General features: G+C 40.7%; 2 protein-coding genes and 1 long non-coding RNA gene across 3 annotated transcripts in view; 2 read left to right on the top strand and 1 right to left on the bottom strand.

Annotated features, from left to right (window-relative positions):
* Positions 1-15,477, bottom strand: part of LOC127534550 (uncharacterized) — a 532,033-nt gene that overhangs the window by 174,532 nt on the left and 342,024 nt on the right. The window lies entirely within an intron of this gene.
* Positions 1-15,477, top strand: part of LOC110960721 (uncharacterized) — a 435,352-nt gene that overhangs the window by 227,741 nt on the left and 192,134 nt on the right. The window lies entirely within an intron of this gene.
* Positions 1-15,477, top strand: part of LOC110956480 (XK-related protein 7-like) — a 105,698-nt gene that overhangs the window by 21,963 nt on the left and 68,258 nt on the right. The gene's annotated exons all lie outside the window — the stretch shown is intronic.

Below are 15,477 nucleotides of genomic sequence, written 5' to 3'. Positions count from 1 at the left end.
ATCCATCCATCCGTTCTCTATACACGGCTTCAACGCACACAGCGCGACTCACATTTCTGGGTTCATTATTACACACGGATGAAAATATTCCCCAAAAAACGGCCATAATCCAACCTTGGACATCCAGACGACACAAGCCAGTAAACTATTTTGTCCAAAACATGTCTTGAAGTCGGTATAAAATCCACGAATCGGTCGTTTTCAAGGAAATGCACCTCGCGATGCGCGTCCAATATTCCCTGTATTTCTCGTCATATTTTTATTTACAAATAAAATATTAGCGATTTTTTTGAACTGAAAATGGCTGGAATTGACTGCAGCTTAAAGGGCTATCATCACCAAAGTGGATTATGTTTCTTTTAAACCAGTCACTTGTTACAGCAGAATGAGGGTGAGGTGCAGCAGACCGTTCTACACTCCATAATAGAGACGAGACCTACCAAGAACATTTAGCTACTTTAAAGCGTCAGTGCAGGCTTTGTAAATTTTAGTACATTTTAAAATCTAATTTTTGCCTTAATAGGTAAAAATCACCCTATTTGATCTTTTTAAGTGCAGCAGAACTGGAACAAAAGCTCCAGTCTTGTTGTTCTCAGACAGCAGCTGAACTCTTCACGTCGTCTCCACCGTTTTTGTATTTTCTGGCTGAACGCTCATCGTTTCTGTCCTCCTCGTAGTTTGATAGAGCAGCAGACTGGACTCTGCAGAACTCTGAGCTTTCTGTTCGACCACAGAAGCTCGTGTTCCCCAAATAAAACTTGAAGCAACGGCAGCAGCTCGACTCCAGACGACGTCGTAGCGGAGCAACAGCTGGTCTGCTTTTCTGCACATCAACGGAGCTCTAGTTGAGATGACCTCGGTCTGCGGAGGAAATGAATCAGCTGAATGTGTTTGAGTTGTAGATTTGTAGGTTTCAAGGCTGCAGGTGGAAAGTCCGGTAGTAAATATGAAGGTCTCTGACAAAGAGAGGAAGCTGTAGATTTAGAAACGCTGCTAACGGGAATCAAGCATCAAATGTTCTGCAGAAATCAGAAGGTAAACTTCACCGTTGATCCTCTGACTTTTCCTCTCAGCTGTTAAGTTTAGTGCAAAAAAAACAGATTGCATTTATTTTGAGAGGAGTTACACCATGACTCATCATTTTAGACACTTTTTTTTTCCAGTGAAAAAATGTTAAATTCTCTGTTTTCTGCTGTAGTCTGAAGCAAATCATCAACAAGCATCTGGAACATGACACCAGATTTTTCTTTCTAATAACGACACATGTCTGTAAAATTATGTTATTGCTGCTTTAAATAAATGTTTTTGTTCGTTTTCATGGTTAGAATGTAACTGCGTACTCTTTTTTTTGGAATTTTACAAGTTTAGTCAGTAAAGTATCAGTAAATTGTTCAATAAATTTACAATAATAAAAAAAATATATTTTAAAAAGTCCACAGTGTTTCCTAGGAGGAAAAGGCTCTCTGTGATGTCAGATAAACTGAAAATCAACAAACAAATTAAAAGATATTGAAGGCAACAGCATAAACAATGTGAATTTTTTCAGTTCTTTCAACTAGGATAATTAATCAATCACAGATAAATCTCTCTGGACTCGACATGTGGGCCTTCAGCGTAAAGAAAAGTGTCGTTTTTAGAGGATTATAAAACCACATTTTATTGATTATATCTTCATGCCTGGTATCATGTAAATCATTGTTCTTTCAGCTCACGGTTAAATAAGGACACGAGTTTGTTGCATTTATTTGACAAACTACTTTTATTTGAACCTGTCAGTCGTCCAGAAGGTGAAGAAAATCCTCTTCAGAGCCTTTAAGGCTGGATTCATGAGCTCTCAGAAGTTTTTGGGGGATATTTATGATGAACTTTTAAACTCTTCTGTTTTTGCTTATGGGTCAGTAATAATTTATAGTTTCCTCCTCAGTGGACTCTTGTATCATGAATAATATCAGATCAGTGCCTTTAGAATGAAAAGATCAACTTTAATCTCTGCAGCGTGAAGAAGGAAGAACGTTTCTTAGAAATAACTCTGTGGAGAAAACTGGATGTGATCAAAAACAGCCGAGTATCTGAGGCAGTGTGTGGTTTAAGACTGGGTTTGTTTGTCGGAGCTGCAGGTTTAAAGATGGTTGATGCAGAAAAGCAAACACTTTTTCCATCTGTTGGCTTCTCTCCTGTTCTCTGAGCTCACATTTACAAACTTAAAAAACATCTTTAAACATTCATTAAATCAAATTTAATTTAATCAAATGTAATTTTATATTTGTGGACTACGTCATAGATTCTATCATTAAATTAAAAGTAAATTCTGATATTTTGACTATTTTTAACATGAAATGGCTTTTTTACAATCGTAAGTCTGATCGTTTGTATTTCAACATAATTCATTGTTTATTTTCATGTAAATATCCTTCAGTAAACATTAAAGAGCTGTAAAAACACACGTGGTGCAAAAGTAAGGCTAGAAAACAAATATTTTATGTATTTATGTTGTGTTTTCACGATAGATTTTTCTATTTTTCTCGTAACGAAAAATTATTAGTAATTATTTTTGGTGCCCAGGCGCCAGAGTATATATATATGTCAGGGTAGAGACTTTCTACCAGTAGAGACTGCGATCGCAATCTCTACCAGTAGAAACTCCAATCCTACCAGTAGAGATTTGTCAGGGCTAAGGTTAGACTTTTAAGGTTAGGGTCAGGGGTCAGATTTAAAGTTCCATCTCTACTGGTAGGACTGGAGTTTCTACTGGTAGAGATTACAATCGCAATCTCTACTGGAAGAGACTCCAATTCTACCAAATCACAGTCTCTACCATGACATATATATATATATATATATATATATATTCTTTTTTTTTGGGTTGTTTTTCGCAGTTAGATGTACCTCTGATTCTGAAAGACTAATTCCTAAGTAACTTTATAATTATTAGTTATACTATTAATAATAATAATAATAATAATAATAACAATAACAATTATAATTTAATTATTATTGTTATTATTATTATTAGTAGTAGTAATAATAATAGCATTAACAATTATAATTTAATTATTATTGTTATTATTATTATTATTATTAGTAATAATAATAGCATTCACAACCGCTATTATTATTATTATTTGTAGTAGTATTTATAACAAAGATATTTAATTTTATAGTATTTAAATTTTTTTTAGAGATTAAGTGATGAATTTTTTCTGATGTTGGAGTGTCCAGTTTAAATAATAAAAAATTATATTTTTCATTTTTATTTTTCATTTTATGTTTTTATATCTATCATATGATAATAATAAAAATGAATGTTATTATTAGTAGTAGAATTGTATAATAGTATTATTATAGTAGTAGTACTCATTGTAGAAGTAGTAGTTATAATATTCATATAATAATAATAGTTTATTTTTTATATTAGTGGTAATAATAACAAATTCTTATTAGTAGTAATATTATTCAATATGTAACAATAATTATTAATATTTTATATTAATATTTTTTATTTTATATAGATAATGACAATTATTGCAATTATTATTTTTATTATTATTTGTATTATTATTATTATTATTATTATTATTCAGGGTTTCTTTTAACATGTATCTGTAGATTTTATTTATTTTTTTCATATTATTTTGTTAGATGTTCCAGTGCAGAATGCTGTTCCATTCATTTCTCCTGCAGCAGTTTACCAGTTTATTAAGAGACGTTTAGTTCACATACAATCAAATATCAGTGAGGTATTTGTGCAGAAACTGGTAGATTTGTGATGTTTGTGGTTCGGAGCAAACGGTCTGGTCACAGTTTGACAAATCCCTTATTTTAACAAAAATGGGTGTAAAATTCTGAGATTTGTAGGGATTTTTAGTGATGTGAGGGTCCATATTTCTGCAGATATTCACTCAAACCTCACTCCATCAGGATCCACATGTTCAGCAGCGTTAGTGGAGCTGAAGCAGCAGCTTGTGGAGGACTTTCCAGTCTCAGCGGAGGTTCAGCTTCATTGTTTGGTCTCTTAAACAGCTCGGCGTTCCTCCCCTCCTGTCAGTCAGGCTGCCAGCAGATTGTAAATCCTGACGTTGAGACAATAACATCACATCTGACATTCTCATTCTGCCTTGTTTTCCTGCGTGTCCGTCCGTCTGCCTCTCTTTCACCTCGTCCTCCCTCTCAACTCTGCTTTGTTCCCCGGCGTTTTGTGGAGAAGCGAAGACGAGACAAGTCTGCAATTGACGGACAAAACACTTCTGCTGAGGCGTGTGTGTGATTTGTGTTCGCTTAAAGGAGAGAAAGAAGCAACAGTGTGTGAGTGTGTCACTAATGAAGACTTAGAACAAAGAGAGAAAAAAGCTCGTAATCATCAAAGTAGGGGAATGAAAGAGAGCAGGAAGTTTTCTTCTTTTTAGTTTGATTTCTGCATCTTTTAGGTGAAGTTGTGTGTGCTTTAGTGTCATTTCTGCATGTTTTTGTGTCATTTTTGCATCTTTTGGGGGCATTTTTTGATTTTCATTGTCAGTTTTGAGCCTTTTAGTGCTTTTTTGTATCTTTTAGTGTCACTTTTGCATCTTTTAGTCTTTTTTCCATCTTTTTAGGGCATTTTTTTGTTTTTTTCAGTGTCATTTTTCCATCTTTTTGTGTCATTTCTGCATCTTTTAGTGTCATATTTGCACGTTTTAATGTCACCGTTCCATCTTTTAGAGGCGTTTTTTGTTAGTGTCATTTTTGTGCCTTTTAGTTCTTTTCTTGTGTCTTTTTGTGCCATTTTTGTCATTTTTGCATCTCTTTGTGTCACTTTTATTTCTCTTTGTGTCACTTTTATGTCTTTTTATGTCACTTTCGTGCCCTTTAGTGTCATTTTTGCATCTTTTTATGCCATTTTTAGCTCTTTCACTGTCGTTTTTGCACCTTTTACTTCTTTTTTTCTATCCTTTTGTGTCTTTTTGTGTCATTTCTGCATCTTTGGGGGACATTTTTTGATGTTTATTGTCATTTTTGCACCTTTTAGTGCTTTTTTTGTATCTTTTAGTGTCACTTTTGCATCTTTTATTGTCATTTTTGCTTCTATTTAAGGCATTTTTTGATTTTGCACTGTCATTTTTGTGCCTTTTAGTTTTTTTCTTGTCTTTTTGCGCCTTTTTGTGCCGTTTTGGCATCTTTTTGTGTCATTTTTTTGTCATGTTTGCATCTTTTAGTGCTATTTATGTTCTGCGTCATCCTGACAGAAGACATCTCTGCGTTCTCTCTCTTTCTTCATGTTGTTCTGTTTCCATAGAGCTGCAGGATTTTAGATTGTGGTGAAAAATGAACCACAGTCTAGAGAAACGAGACGGAAAGTGCTGCTTGGAGCTTGCAGAGTGAACACATCTTTGTCTGTGTCTATAATCATAAACCAGGCCTGCAGATTCTCCTGTGAAGCTCGTCTTTTCTCCTCTTTTTAACCTCCATCCATCGTCAGTTAAAGCCCCGGAGAGGGAAGCAGACAGAGATGAATCTGCATGGGGACGAGTCAGAGAGAGGTTAAGCCCTCCGTTAAGGCAGATTGGGCTTTTTCCTGCCATCTCATTACTCCCTCGTCCTCCTCTCAGTCCTTCTGTTCTGTTTCTTCACCTCCAGTCTGATAATAAAACGTTGTGTTTGTGGCGTCTTTACATCCAAACCTTCCTTTTCGTCTTTCTTCCTTTCATACTGTCCTGCTCTCTTTCATTCCTCTACTTTGATGATTACCAGCGTTTTTCTCTCTTTGTTCAAAGTCTTCATTAGTGACACACACTGTTGCTTCTTTCTCTCCTTTAAATGAACAGAAATCACACACATTCCTCAGCACAAGTGTTTTGTACGTCAATTGCAGAAATGCCTTCTGTCAGTATGACGCAGTTAGAATGACATAGACAAAGAAAAATGGCACAGAAAGATGCAAAAATACATTAAAAGATGCTAAAATGATACAGAACAATGCAAAAAGATACGAAAATGACAGTAAAATATGCAAAATTTAGTAAGTTTACATATTTTAATGTCATGTTTCCCTCTTTTCATAATTTTAGTACATGCTAACCCCACCCCACCCCACCCTTTTTTTTAGATTGGAGGAGGTGTATTTTTTTTTTTTTTCTTTTTTTCTTTCTCTTTTTTGTCTGCATTTATTCTCATTGTTTAACTCCATGAAAGGGGTGTCAACACTATGAGATTAATGCATATTTTAGTCTTGCAGCCAAATATCTTATTATTTGGTGCATGCGTGTGACCATCACCAGCCCTCCCTGAAAGCTAAGCTGACACTTTTTATTACATTACCCTGTTTAAGAGCCAGGGAGGGCAGTGCTACACCTCAGTGGTGATGTGAGGGGAAACAAAGGGGTGGACAGGACGAGAGGGGATGGACAGGGACAGGGTCTAGCAAGCAATGCTATTACATCTGAAGAATATCAGGTGTTGTGCTATTCCCAACTAATAATTACCCATCAATAAGACAAACAAGCAAACACATACACAAGAGAACAGAAAACCAAACAAACAATAAATAAATAAATAAATGAAAGAATAATTAGCCAGACAGTACTAAACACCATAGTTGTGGGTGTCATGTTAGTATAGAGTGGAATAGGCCAGATGATACTAGAGGAAGATACTAGAGAAAAGGAGAGAGGGTTTAGTTTGAGATTAGACTCTGGAGAGAGTCTCAGCACATTCAGGCGGGTCCCATCACTGCTCAACAGCGGAACTCGACAGGAGCTGGTGGTACCTGAGCAAACATGCACATGCAAGTGTGAAAGACCCCGAAGCCCAGAACAGCCATCACAGCAGTGCAGTGCCAAGCCGACAGGGCACCCCCCCACAGGCCGAGGAGCCACGGGGCAGCGCCCCCAGAGAGCAACCGGGGCCACCATGTACCACACGGACCCCGAAGACAAGAGGGCGCAGCTACCGACACCCCCAGCACGCCAGAGCCGACCCAGGCAGCCCGGGGCAAGCGGACCCACCCGCCACCCAAACCCCAACCCCGCCCGCCCCAGCCCTCACCAAACCCCCACACCCCCACCCCACCCACCCACACCCCACCCACCCCCCACCCCCAGGGGGGGACGACGGCCCCAAGCAGCCGGGAAGCCAGACACAGGGGCAGAGCGCCCCGCCGAAGGGACGGCAACCAGCCCAACACCGGGGCAGGCCGCCACCGGAGGCCGGCCGGAGGGAACCGGAGCCGGGACCCAATGCGAGTCCAGAGGGCAAAAATGGACAGAGCAGTGGGGCCCGGCAACGCCAATGGGGGGGCACCCCGCATACCCACCCGCACCAGCCCCCGGGCGAGCACAGCACGCCCAAGGCCCCCACATCCCGCGACACGAACCAACCCCCCCACCAGGATAGAGCCACCACACACAACCAGCCCGCGCCAAAGCCACAGCACCCACCAGGACAGCCAATCCAGATCACGCAGCCCAGCAAGAGCCACCGCACCAGCCGGGACCAGCAGGACACGCAGGAGAACCCCCACAGGCCACGGCCCCCCGGCCCCGGGGACCCCCAGCCACAGCGACACGGATGATGGTGCACCCCGCCGCCCCACAGCCGTAAAGCCGTATGGGGGCCAGATCCCACCAGAGAGGCCATAACGGTGAAACCCACCCGTTATTCTCCTATTAATATGTCTCCCGATCCCTAACGGGAAACTTTATCCCAGCACCGTGGTAGTGTAACCCTGGGTGTCATGTGGTGCATTAAAAGTGGGGAGGCTGGGGGGGCGTTAGCCAACCCAGACCTAGCCCCAAGGTGAGTGTGTGTGGTGCATTAAAAAAAAGATTGGAGAGCAGGGGAGGCAGGCAAGAGGGTGATGAGGGGGAGACAGGGCCGTATAGCCCTGCCACCCGCCCCACCACAGTGCCCATCGTTCCCACCCCCACCTGCCCTCGGGGCCCTAAATGTTGTGTCCCTATATGTGCCTAAAGGTTGCTATTTACAGTGAGGTGTGAAAAATGTGAAGTGCACAATCAGAGGCATTCTGGTGTAGATCTGGCCCAAGAGGACAAAGCAGTGGGGGAGGCAGGTAGCAAGACCACCGGTACTGACGCAGAGGGCCCCCAGAGCCAAGAGGCAAGGGACCGGGGAGGGCCCACACGAACCAACTGGCCCAGCTGGCACAAGAACCCCCGGGAGCTGCAGATCAGAGCAGCGCCCCGGCAGGCACCATAGCCCCAACACAGGTCAGCCACATGCGGCACCCCACCCCGAAGGGGGGACCAGGCCGCGCCACAAGGAAACGAGGGCCGCAAGCCGCCACACCCACCCAGGAGCCGGCACGACAAGGACGCAGGGCGCCCACCCCGCAGCGCCCCCGAGACCCCACCCACCCCACCACACCCCAGGACAGCACCAGGCCCGGACGGAGGCCCCCAGCCAGCAGAAACTGGACTCCAGTGGGGCACACAGGCCAGGATGAAGGCCTGTGCCCAGGTGGGCCAGAGCCACCCCCCAGAGAGAACACCCAGCCCCCGCGCCAGACCACCCGCCCGCAGAGGGCCACCGGCCCCCCACGGGAGAGGGAGAGGGGCGAGGAGGGGCGGGCAGGCAGGAGAGGAGGGAGGAGGAGGGTAGCGGAGCAGAAAGGGACAGGGGAGCAACGGAGGGGCCGACTCACCCCAAGCCTCCAGGTCCAGCCAGGCGCCCAGGAGAGATCAGCCGCCGACACCCCGAGGTCCAGGGAGAGCGTGCAGACCCAGCAGACCTAGAGCTCAATGGGGGAGACACCCGAGACATCCAACACCAGGGAGAGGGGCACAAGCCACCCCAACCCCGCAGAGCCAGAGAGCAACCCCGGGAACCCTAGAGGAAGGACACCACCAGTGCATGCATACGGTCTTGAAGTCCATGGTGCTATCAATCTTTGAGAGTTGTAGTGTTAATAAACTGAAATAAAACAGAGGAAAGTTAGACCATATGCACAAACAGAACAGGTATTACAGATTTTTTTTTTTTTTTTTTTTTTTTTTAAATAATGGAGGCAGTGGCATACGCCCACATACAAGCAGGAGCTATAAGTTAATATTTAATGAATTAATAAATGGAGACCATTTTTCTTTAAATGAGTCCAATTGTTTTTTCCGGGTAGCAGACATTCTTTCCAGTGAAATGTGTTCTGTGAGGAGGTTTAGCCAATGGATGATGTTGAGGGCTTTCTTATCTTTCCAGTTGACTAAAATAGTTTTTTTGGCAATGGTGATAGCTGCAAGTGTGGGTTGGATGTGGATAACCGGTAAGGCTGTTAGCGTTAGGTCACCAATTAGGCAAATGTTCGGGGAATGTGGAATCCCACAGCCCAAAATATCGGAGAGTTTCTGTGTGATTAGTGCCCAGAATTGATAGACAGGTGTACATAGCCAAAGAGCGTGAAAATATGTGTCAGCCATGTTTTGGGTGCATTGAGTACATGTGTCTGAGTAAGAGAAGCCCATTTTATATAATTTATATTGGGTTATATGCGTTCTATGAAGAACCTTAAATTGGATCAGTTGTAAGTTGGTATTTTTGTCATTTTAAATGTGTTTTCACAGATCTGGGTCCAAAAATCAGAGTCAAAGGATTTGGACAAGTCTTCTTCCCATTTGTGAGTTGGTAGGTGAATAGAATCTGTCTTTGAGAGTAAACTATAAATTTTGAGAGGTTCTTTTTGTTTCTTGGAGACAGTTTCGCAATATATTTGACAAATTCAGGTGGCTGTAAATCAGTTGGCTGTGGATTAGACTGAAGCGATGGAATTCTACTTGTAAGCGTCTTCTTTACCTGTAGGTAGTGGAGGAAGTTTCCATTTCTTATTTCGAATGTTTGGAATAAGTTTGTATATGTCCTAAATATGTTATCATCAAAAAGGTGGTGGAGGTGGGTGACTCCTCTCTCTGCCCACGTCCTGAAATAAAGAGCTATTTATTGTTTGCAAAATGTACGTAATGAAGCATTTCAATGATTCCGAAAATTGGAATTTTGTAAAAATGACACCAAAACATGTAAAAACGACACCAAAAGGTGCAAAAATGTCACTAAAGGATTCAAAAATGTCACTAAATGATGCAAAAAGGATCCAAAAAGATGCAAAAAGGACAATATGAGATGCAAAAATGGCATGAAAAGATGCAAAAATGACATAAAAAGATGCAGAAGTGACAAGAAAGATGCAAAAACGAATAAATGATGCAAAAAGGACAATATGAGATGCAAAAATGTCATGAAAAGATGCAATAAGGACACAAAAAGATGCAAAAATGACAATAAAAGATGCAAAAAGGACACTGAAAGATGCAAAAAGGATACAAAAAGATGAGAAAATGACAATCAAAGATAAAAAATATAACTAAAAGATGCAAAGAGGACACTGAAAGATGTAAAAAACAAAAACAAAAAGAGATGCAAAAACGACACTAAATGATGCAAAAATGTAAACAAAAGATCCACAAAGGACACAAAAAGATGCAAAAATGACACTAAAAATTTGTAAAAAAAAACAACAAAAACCTGAAAATGACACTACAATACACTCGGTTTTGTCATTTTGTATCTTTTATGCCGTTTTTCCATCTTTCCATCGTTTTAGTTCATGCTAATAAAAGCTTGATATCAACTGGAGGTCTTTATTAATGTGATGAATTATTTCAATGATTCCAAAAATGAGTTTCCTCCTCCGTTCTGCTTTAATATTCCGCCCTTTTCCCTTCATTCCTTTCTGTCGTTCCGCTGCTTCCACTTCTGTCTTCAGGGACAGAAAACAAGAAGAAGTGGCTTTGAGATGTCGGGCTCTTCTCACCTCTCGTCCTGCTACCCCCTGTTCCATCAATATTTCATATCTGCTCTTTATTTTGTTCCTGGATTTGTTCTGGTGGTGTTGTCCCGTCTCCTTGTGTTTTTTTTTTCCATGTATTTATCGTACTTCTGTCTGCAGGGACTCAGAAACAAGAAAACCTGCTTACGAGTCGCTCAGTTCAACGTTTTACACACAGAAAACCCAAAGCAGCCAATCAGATGAGAGCTCACCTGGATGCAGACCTGCTCCCTGATCCGTGTGCTAACAGCCGATCCACAAAGCTGCTGACCTGTAAGGCTGCTGCTCATAAACACACAAACCCGCAAATCCAGTCAGAACGGCAGCAGACGGCGGCTTAATGAACGAGAGGCTCAGCTCTTCATTACAGCAAACAAACAAACAAACAACGAGGCGTCGTCTGTCCTACAAACCTGGAGACAACCAAAAAAACCTGTAAGAAAGTGCAGAGAAAGAGTGAATAAATGAGTGTGATCTGAGAAGGCGATTAAATGAGACACAACAGAATATTATTGGAGAGGGAAGAAACGATTACGGATAAAAAACATAAACAGGGGGAGAATCAATAAAACCAGAAACACAGTGAGTTCATTAACAGCAGCGCATCGGATTCAAATCAGAGATGCAGATAATAGAAACACTTCTGATGGAAAATGTCTTCTTTTTATGGCTTCTGCTGCAACCACTGTTTGATTTTAATCGCTCAGTTAATCTATAGCCGACGTTTTCTGCAAACTGACACTGAAAATAACACTAAAACACACAAAAAAGGCACTAAAAGATGCAAAAATGACATGAAAAGATACTCAAAAGACAATAAAAGATCCAAAAATGTCCTTAAATGATGTAAAAATGACACTAAAAGATGCAAAAACAGAACAGGAAGGTGCAAAAATGGTCCTAAAACATCCAACAATGACACTAAAAGATGCAAAAATAACACTAAGATGAAAAAATGACAGTAAAAGATGCAAAAACAACACTAAATGATGCAAAAACGACACTAAAAGATGCAAAAATGGAACCAAAAGATGCAAAAATTACACTTAAAGATGCAAAAAGGCAACTGAAAGATGCAAACATGACACTAAAAAATGCAACAAAAACAATAGAAGATCCAAAACCGTCATTAAGTGATGTTATTTTTGCTTTTTAGTGTTAGTTTTGCATGTTTTTGTGTATTTTTTGTGTCATTTTTGCATTTTTTGTGTCATTTTGGATCTTTTTAATGTCATTTTTGCATCTTTTATTTTTTGCATCTTTTAGTGCCATTTTTGCATCTTTCGGTGTCATTTATGTGCATTTTAGTGTAATTTTGGTCTTTCTGTGGAATTTTTGCATCTTTTAGTGCAAATTTTGTGTCTTTTGTGTCATTTTTGCTTTTTAATGTCATTTTTGTCTCTTTCAATGCCATTTTTGTGCCATTTTTGCATCTTTTAGTGTCATTTTTGCGTCTTTCTTTGCCCTTTTTTGTGCCTTTTTTTGCCATTTTTGAAACTTTTAGTGTCATTTTTGCGTCTTTCAGTGTAGTCGCCTCCTTTAAACAAAAGCGTCCTGAACAGGAGGTGTTCAGTGGCGTTACTTTGATTTACTCGCTGCAGTAGCTGTTGGCATAACCGAACCCCACTGGGAGGACATGGTGAAAGCCAAACTAAGGTCTCTACTATTTCCCAACGCTCTGTTCTCACTCCTCTCCGTAAAACTGGTGCTGACAATCCATCCGGCTGGGAGTCCGGCCCACTGTGTCCTCCTGTGGGCAGAGCAATTAAGATAGCAGGCGAGGGGCGACGACGAAGACGGAGAGCAGAGGAAATGGGGAAATAATTAAAATCCGGGGTGAAGGATGGAGCGGGAAAAAGGCAGAAACGAAGAAAGGATGGCGGACAAAACGAGAGGGATTAGAGACAAAGAAGAAAACAAAACGCAAAGACAGGAGGGGCGAGGAAGGCGCCCAGATAAAGAGGCGATTGGAGCAGAAACAATGAAATGTCCCAATTTCCCATAATCCCTTGCAGTTGTAAGTAAGTGCCCGCAGAGCAGTGTGAGCCAATAATGGTCGCGGCGCTGCAGGTCGCTCTGTTCCCATTTCTTCTTCTTTTTCCTGTGAGATAACAGAGTGGCAGCCTGCAGTCTGGATCTGAGGGCGACAAAAGCCCAAAGGTCGAGGTCGAAGGTTCAAATCCTCCCAGCGCCGCCGAGAAGAAGAAGAGGAAGAATGACTCACGCTGGGGAGCAGAAAAGACAATTGAAGTGCTGCTGGACTTTGGGTTGAACAAACCAAAGACTGTCAGTTTTCCAGACGCTGCTCTGAGTGCAGCTTTTATCAGAAACACGCCTGTTGTTCAGACAAAGCATTTATCTGAAATGTAGGAAATAAGTTATTTTTGCTCCAGTAAAGTGACTTCATCCACAATGTCGCACTAAATTCTAACTGGAGTAAATACATGCAGATGTTGCTCATTAAATATAACCGTTAATTGTTTTGTTTTTTTGATGTTAGCAGCTTAAATAAAATGTCCAAATGTTTTAATAAATAAATGTAGATAGACAGAGAGATGTCTTATAGTGTCGATTTTGAGTCTTTTGGTGTCATTTTTGCGTATTTTAGGGTCATTTTTGTCTGCTTTGGTGTCATTTTTGCTTCTTTTGGTGCCACTTCTTTGTTTTAGTGTCATTTTTGCATCATTTAATGTCATATTTATGTCTTTCAGAGTCACTTTGGAGTCCTTTAGTGTCATTTTGCATCATTTGGTGTCATTTTTGCATCTTTTAGTGTTATTTTTGCATCTATTACTGTGGTTTTTGCATCTTTCAGTGTAATTTTTTCAACTTTTATTTCATTTTTGCATCATTTAGTGTTATTTTTTGCATCTTTCAGTGTCATTTTTGTGTCGTAATATGATTCTTGGATCTTTTCATGCTTTTTTTTGTTTCTTTGTGTCCGTATAACCGTGTCATCCTGACAGAATCTCTCCTCCTTCATGGTTGTTCTGTTTCCATAGAGCTGCAGGACTTTAGACTGTAGTCAGAAATGAACCAATGTGGAGATGTTTTTTCAGGTTGTGTCTCTGCTAGACAGTTGTGTCTGTCAGTTAGAACAGAGTGTTTTTTATTCTGACTTTGTAAAGAAGCTACAGTGCTCCAGATAGCGCTATCAGGCTAAGAGGCACAGCAAACCTCCTAATGATGGCCTTAGCTTAGCGCCTTTGGCAAAGTAAGTTCCAGCTGCACTGACACCAACCAGTGAGTTATTGTGGGCTTTTCTGCAGTGTTTATTAAAACTTCATCTGTTAATTCACCAAAGCCGCTACATGTGCTCATCGATCTCTGTGTAAACAATGGCTTTCAGTGATTGGTGGTTACTCGTGGCGTGCGACCAATCAGACAGCGCTGTAGGCGGGACATTAGCATCAGAGCCATAGTATTTAATTTAATTTGTACTAATAAAAATAACAATACCAGTGACTGTAAAAATGTCAAATATCAGCCTTAATAATGATTCAGGCTGATAATCGGTCAGTCTGTGGTACTGATGAAGTCGTATCTATCATTTTTATGAGCCAGGACCAGACCTGATGTATGCTAGCTCAGGCTAATGAAAGCTAACGAAACACAACTGACTGAATTTTTTGAGATGTGCAAATATAACAATATGCAAATATCCCCCAGGACTAACTTTACATTTCTAAGAATTTGCATGGTGTTCTGTGATTACCGCTACAGTCTCGTGGGGGCACTAAGGCCTTTCAGTCCTGATTTAAATGCAAAAACTGCACACACGTCTTTTGGTTTTGTTTTACGTCTTTGAGTGTAGTATTGGGGCGTTTTACTGTCATTTTTAATATCTTGAGTGTCAATTTCGAGTTTTTGTTTTTGTTTTTGTGTCTTTTTGTGTCATTTTAGCATCTTTTAGTGTCATTTTTGGGTGTTTTAGTGTCATTTTTGCATCTTTTCGTGTCACTTTTACATGTTTTTGCACCATTTTGTGTTGTTTTGCATCTTTTGGTTTCATTTGTGCATCTTTTAGTGTCCTTTTTTGTATTTTACTGACATTTCTGCATCTGTTAGTGTAATTTTAACATCTTTTAGTGTCATTTTTACATCTTTTATTGTCATTTTTGCATCGTTTAACACCATTTTTGGGAGTTTTAGTGACCTTTTTGTGTCTTTTAGCGTTATTTTTGCATCTTTTTTGCATCATTTTCATGCTTGTATGATACTCTGTGATTACCGCTGCAGTCTCGTGGGGGCACTAAGTCGTCTTTTAGTCCTAGTTTAAATGCAAACACTGCACACAAACACACTCAAACGCACACAAACAGAGGTGGTTCGGTCGGCGACATCCCAGTATTCCCAGCAGAGCTTCCTCCACCCAGGGCTGTTTGCTGTTTAAGCACTTTTTACATCTCCAGCACACACACAAACTAATGTATTCACCGCTGTTTTACTTGTTTATTTATTTTTTTTACACGCAGCGTATTTTCTGAGTGACATCCGTGTGTCACTCAGGTTTATAAGACGTCAAAACGTCCTCTAACGTGCTGCCAGTCTTTTTATTTATTTTATTTTTTCCTGACTGTCAGTATAAAAACACATTTACAAGCCAAAGCTCTTCCTCTTTCTCTACATTTGTCTCAGTTATCCTCTCCGGAGACACACTGATAAACACACCG

This window comes from Acanthochromis polyacanthus, chromosome 6, assembly GCF_021347895.1.
Source record: "Acanthochromis polyacanthus isolate Apoly-LR-REF ecotype Palm Island chromosome 6, KAUST_Apoly_ChrSc, whole genome shotgun sequence".
Classification (NCBI taxonomy): domain Eukaryota; kingdom Metazoa; phylum Chordata; class Actinopteri; family Pomacentridae; genus Acanthochromis; species Acanthochromis polyacanthus.
Note: the sequence above shows the minus strand (reverse complement) of the source record. Positions and strands in the feature narration are given on the sequence as shown.